This window comes from Callithrix jacchus, chromosome 10 (assembly GCF_049354715.1).
Source record: "Callithrix jacchus isolate 240 chromosome 10, calJac240_pri, whole genome shotgun sequence".
NCBI classification, from domain to species: domain Eukaryota; kingdom Metazoa; phylum Chordata; class Mammalia; order Primates; family Cebidae; genus Callithrix; species Callithrix jacchus.
In genome coordinates this window covers 54,140,048-54,146,751 of record NC_133511.1, presented here as the reverse complement: position 1 = coordinate 54,146,751, position 6,704 = coordinate 54,140,048, and the positions used below count along the sequence as shown (strand labels likewise).

General features: G+C 38.4%; 1 non-coding gene across 1 annotated transcript; it reads left to right on the top strand.

Annotated features, from left to right (window-relative positions):
* The first annotated feature begins 385 nt into the window (after positions 1-385).
* On the top strand, positions 386-489 carry LOC118145921 (U6 spliceosomal RNA). The gene has a single exon (XR_004731405.1). It is a non-coding gene; the product is annotated as a U6 spliceosomal RNA (small nuclear RNA).
* Positions 490-6,704: the final 6,215 nt, after the last annotated feature.

Genomic DNA, 6,704 nt, shown 5'->3' with positions numbered 1-6,704 from the left:
GTTGTTGAGAGGATTAGATGTGTTAAAACATAAAGAACTAAGAATAATGCCTGACATACAGTATGCATTCTCAATGTTAGCAATTATTTCTTTTTATTATTAGCAATTATTAAGAGCATCCGCTCTTGTTTGCACAGGACCTAAAATATCACTGGGCAGGGGTGTTCAACCCTCACATGCACCATAATTGCTTGAGGAGCTTTAGAAATGTATAGGCCTGGCCTAGGCTTCATTAATCTGTGGGTGAAACCTGGTAATGGTATTTTAGAAGTGTTTCCTTGGTGGTTTTATTATGTAGCCAGGTTAAAAACCAGTATCATAGATGTCAATAAATGAGTGAATGAATTAATGAAGCAAATGGGATCAGAAAGAATAAAACCTATGCTTGCTTCAGTAGCACATATACTAAAAATTGGAATGACACAGAGAAGGTTAGCATGGCCCCTGCACAAGAATGACATGCAAATTCATGTGTATATTAAAAAATATACACAGAGAAAGAACAAACCCAGGGTACCCCATCTTTAGGAATGTTAAGGCATGATGATTCTATCTCCTTCAGAAAGTAGCTCTTCCTGAAACAGGCTTCAAGAGAAAAATATGACAGAGGATGTTATGGAATACATGAAAATCATAATTCTAGTCATCTCAACATATGAAAGTATTGAAGAAATAGAAAAACAATTGTCTAGAACTCATATTAGAGATCAACACATATTTCCTCTTGATCTCCCTTCTGTCTATGCAGATTTATTTCCTGCAGTTGCTGTAACAACTCTAGCTAGAAGCTGAACTTTGACAATTCCTCTAGTTGTTTTTTGTTGTTGTTGTTGTTTTGACAAAGTCTCACTCTGTCTCCCAGGCTGGAGTGCAGTGGTTTGATCTCGGCTCACTGCCACCTCTGATGCTCTGGTTCATGCGATTCTCCTGCCTCAGCCTCCCAAGTAGCTGGGATTACAGACTCCTGCCACTGTGCCTGGCTAATTTTTGTATTTTTAATAGAGTCAGGGTTTCACCATCTTGGCCAGGCTAGTCTTGAACTCGTGATCTCGTGATCCACCCGCCTCAGCCTCTCGAAGTGCTGGAATTACAGGTGTAAGCCACCATGCCCAGCCTTTCCTCTAGTTTTAATTTCTATTTGCAACCCAATCTTTAATTTAGAGGACATAAAAATTTAAAGACCTCAAATAAAGCATTTGCACCACTCTAATGTATAACCATGCATGATGATAGCATAATTAAAATTAACTGCTTTACCTAGTTAGTCCACAAAATTTAAACTGATTGCTGCTTGTAGAACATTAAGTCGGGCACCTCAGAATACAAATGAGAACCTAGGCTGGGGTGGTGGCTCACACCTGTAATCCAAGTACTTTGGGAGGGGGAGAAGGGTAGATTACGTGAGCTCAGGAGTTAGAGATCAGCCTGGGCAACACAGAGAAACCCTGTATCTACCAAAAATAAAAAAATTAGTCTGGCATGGTGGCATGTGCCTGCAGTCCCAGTTACTTGGGGGACTAAAGTAAGAGGATCACTTAATTCTGGGAAGTCAAAACTGCAATGAGCCATGATCACACCACTGCACTCCAGCTTGGGTGACAAAGCAAGACCCTGTCTCAAATGAAAAATAAAAATAAAAAAAGAAACTGTAGTCAGGACGCCTACCCTCAAGGAACTTACATATTAATGGGGAAAGTAAAAATAAACATACTGAAATCTAGAGAAAACAAATATAACAGAACCATGTCTAGCCGTGTAAAGCAGGCTTTGGAGTCAGACTTTGGGTCTGTTTATTAGCTGTGTGATCTCAGTTACTTCATTTAACCTTCCTGAGATTCACTTCCTCATTAATCAAATGTAGAATTTGATGCCTACATAATAGGATTATTGTGAGGATTCAAAACCATACTATATGTAAGTGTCTGAACATTTTATTGAATAATAATTTTTTAATTTTTTTGAGACAGAGTTTTACTCTGTCGCCCAGGCTGGAATGCAATGGTGTGATCTTGGCTCACTGCAACCTCCACCTCCTGAGTGGAGCCTCCCAAGTAGCTGGAATGACAGTTGTGCGCCATCAGGCCAGGCTGATTTTTCTGTTTTCAGTAGAGACAGGGTTTCACCATATTGGCCAAGCTGGTCTCAACTCCTGACTTTAAGCAATCAGCCTACCGTGACTTCCCAAAGTGTTGGAATTACAGGTGTGTGAGCCACCGCGCCCTGCCTAACTAAAATTATTTTAATTAACAAAGAAGCTGTATTCCAATAGCATACTCTATTGAAAATTTCTTTTTAAAATTATTTATTTATTTATTTATTTTTATTTCATTTTATTTTATTTTTTTCTGGAGTAGACTGGGAAGTTTTTTTTAAATTTCATTTTAGGTTTTCGGGTACATGTGAAGAACATGCAAGATTGTTGCGTAGGTACACAAATGGCAGTGTGATTTGCTGCCTTCCTCCCCATCACCTATATCTGGCATTTCTCCCCATGCTATCTCTCCCCAACTCCCCACCTCCCACTGTCCCTCCCCTATTTCCCCCTGACAGACCCCAGTGTGTGATGCTTCCCTCCCTGTGTCCATGTGTTCTCATTGTTCAACACCCGCCTATGAGTGGGAACATGCAGTGTTTGATTTTCTGATCTTGTGTCAGTTTGCTGAGACTGATGGTTTCCAGGTTCATCTATGTCTCTACAAAGGACATGAACTCATCATTTTTCATGGCTGCATAGTATTCCATGGTGTATATATGCCACATTTTATTTATTTTATTTTATTTTACTTTATTTTTTCTATTGAAACTTTCATTACCAAAAGGAGAAATAAGGAAAGGGAGAAGAGGAAGGAAATCAAGATGGAAAGCCAAGCACAAACATATACTTGACCTCCCACCATAAATTCCTTAAAAGATAGTGAATTCACTTTTAAAATCAGTAAGTCCCTACTAGCACCAACATAAAAGAAAGGAGATAGAAATTACGATAAAAATTTGGATAGAAAGCAGTCAGGATCAGACTAATGAAGAGTAGCAGAGCAGAGAGTATTAACACGTTTCTAAGCACTCTGATGAAATAATTCTTTCAAACACAGGAGCAGAGAATCTCCAAGCTCAGAGGAAACAAAAAGTATAGGAGGGGCTGTGAAGCAACCATCAGAATTATCAATCTTCAACTGCCCTCTGCACAACAGATTCTTTTCCTTCTTCCTTCACTACAGGGAGTTGCAATTGGTGGTGGTGGTGGTGGTGGTGGTGGCAGTGGTAGTAGTGATGGTGGGTTGACCCAAGATAAAACACACAGCTTCATTCTAAGAAAGTAAATTGCCTATCTGGGGAGGGCACCTGCTAGGGTGTAAGAGATGGAGAAAGGAGAGCAAGACTGGAAGTAACCCCAGCCACCTTCCACGGATGCAGAGCGAGGCTGTCAACTGTAGCTTCATCATGGTAAAGTCCTCCTTATTTTTGGCATTACAGATTAGCAAAGGAAAGAGTGGGGGAAAGGGTCATCTCCAAGCCTTGTTCCCTTTCTGCTTCACACACACAGAGTTCTGACTGACCCATCATTCATCTGAGGAACCTGTAGGGGAAACAGATACCTCTAAACTGAGATAAAAACTTAAACAACATACCCACTAAATAAGCTGTCCTTCAATCATAGATATGGATGGAAAACCAAGGATCCCCAGATGCTTGAGAAAATTCAACAGTCTTAAAAAAAAAAAAAAAGACTATGGTGAACAAACTGAAAACCAATCTCAGAGGAAAGATAATCAAATAAACAGAAAAGAACATTAACAAATTTTTAAGTACATCTTCCTTAGAAAGATACATGAGTATATTGCAGCAGGTTGCTATGAAAAGGAACATGTAATTGCTTTGACAAAGGAAAAACAACAAAAAAGGGGGAATTTAAAAATATGATAGTAAAAACTAAATAAAAGATGAGTGAATAATAGAATGGATATGACAAAAATTGGAGATATAATCAAGAAGTTAAATCTGAGGAAATCTCTGAATATACAGAAAATAGCATGAATGGAAAATTTGGGAGAACAATTAAAAGACTTATTGTACCTCCCTCCCCAATTCATATTTTGAAGCCCTAACCATGAATATGGCTTTATGTGGCCTGTGAGGAGTTGATACATGTTAAATGAGGTCACCTGGGGGGGGGGCAATTTAGTAGGATGACACCCTCATAACAGGAAAAAGAGACACCAGAGTTTTTCTTCTCCAAATGAAGATGTAGCTGGAAGGCAGCAATGTGCAAGCCAGGAAAAGAGTCCTTACCAGAAACTGAATTGGACAGCACCTTGATTTTGGACTTCTCAGCTCCCAGAACCATGAGAAAATAAATTTCTATTGCTTAAATCTCCCAGTTTATGGTGTTTGTTATGGCAGCCCTAGCAAACTAATACAAAGACACAAAGTATTGATGCATGAGGGACTCCATTCATCCAAAAGAAGCGCCAGGAGAGAACTAATTGGTGGGGAAGAGATTCGCAAATAAATAGTAAAAGAAAAATTCCCCACAACTTAAAGAAAGGCTTAAGACAGAAGACCTACCAAGTGTCAGCTAAGATAAACTCTACAAGTTCCTTACTTAGACAAACCCTAAGGGTGTTGCAGAGCCAAAAGGACAAAGAGAAAACCCTAAAAGTATTAAACTATGAGAAAGACAGGTTAGCTAAGAGAAACAGAAATAAGATTGGCTGGGACTTTTGTCACCAAAAATCACCGCGGTTCCCTGCTTCAACAGTGCTTGGCCAAAACCCGGCACTCATCCCCCACCCTGGCTGGCCGCTCACAGCCAGCCCTTGAAAAAAAAAAAAAAGAAAGAAAGGAAAATAAAGAGATTGGCTTTCAGACTTCTGAAAGGTAACAAATGCTGGGCAGCAATGAAGCAATAACTTCAGATTTTAAAACCAGCATTAAAATGAGAAAGTGAAATGAAGACATTTTCTAACCTCCAAGAATTTGGAACATTTACCTCATATGCACTCTTTCTGAAGAATTACCTAAGGATGCACTACTATGAAAGAAAAGCTAAATTCCAGAAAAGGAGATGCTATCTATATAAAAGGAACAGTGACAAGGTGAGAAATTAGCAAACCTACAGTTGTCTAAGTAGTATTTGATACCCAATATTGAAAAAGTAACAGGCTTGCATTAATTCCCCAATAAAGAGAACAGGAAGTTTTAGAAAATAACATTATGGGAAAAAAATATTTAGTTCATAAAAGCAACAGCATCTAAAAATACTTAAATCTAGGAAGAAATATTCTTTATGATTTCACTAAACAACAAAAAATAATGGAAGAAATGTACCATTTCCCGGATGGAGGATCAATAATATAAACATGTCAATTTTCCTCAAATTGATTAATCAGGCTCAGTGTGGTGACTCATGCCTGTAATCTCAGCACTTTGGGAGGCCAAGGCGGGCAGATCAGGAATTTGAGATCAGCCTGGCCAACATGATGAAATCCTGTCTCTACTAAAAATACAAAAATTAGCTGGACATGGTGGCACATGCTTGTAATCTCAGCTACTTGGCAGGCTGAAGCATGAGAATTGCTTGAACCCGGGAGGCAGAGGTTGCAGTGAGCTGAGATCGCACCACTGTACTCCAGCCTACGTGACAGAGTAAGACCCTGTATCAAAAAAAAAAAAATTGATTTATGAACTAATAAAATCTCAATTAAAAAACCAGAAACATTTTTTTTCCTGAAACTTGAGCTGATTCTAAAGCTCATTTGGAAGACAGATGGTAATGAAAACAATGAGTTAACAGAGCAGACTCAGTAAATTCATTCTAGTGCCCAGAAACAACCATGTGCATAGATGGGAATTTGTTAGAAATAAAGGTGACAGTAAGATTGGAAAAAAAGAAGAAAAAAATTATCCCATAAGTCATGCTGGATAATGAGCTTTCCACTTGCAAAATAAAAGTTAGATTTGGGGGGCTGGGCATGGTGGCTCACACCTGTAATCCTAGCATTTTGGGAGGCTGAGGCAGGTGGATCATTTGAGGTCAGGAGTTCGAGACCAGCCTGGCCAACATGGTGAAACCCTATATCTACTAAAAATACAAAAATTAGATGGGCATGGTGGTGCAAGCCTATAATCCCTGCTACTCTGGAGGCTGAGGTAGGAGAATTGCCTGAACCCAGAAGGTGGAGGTTGCAGTGAGCTGAGATCATACCACTGCACTCCAATCTGGGTGACAGAGTGAGACTCTGTCTCAAAAAAATAAAAATTAGATTTTTATCAAACACAAGGACACTTACAGCTTGACTAAAGAGCTAAATAAAAAAAAAATATTAAGACAAAATATAGGAGACTATTTCTGTAATATGGAAATGGGAAAGTTCCTCTTAAACAAATTTCAGAACAGAGAGCATTATCAAAAGGGACCGATTTGACTAGAGGATTTTAACTATTTATTTTTACAAAAGTGGAGAGAATGGTGCAATGAACCCTTCTCCATGCATCACCAGACATAATAATCATCAAATTCATAGTCAATTTTGCTTTATCTATCTGCCTATCCTCAGTGAGTCATTTTGAAACAAATAGCAGATGTCATTTTTATAGTTATTATATCCAAAATATTAATAATTAACTATGTTAAATACACAGTTTTACTATTTTTTAAATTGAAGAATTTTATACAATGAAAATACCACAAGCAAAAGTTTAAA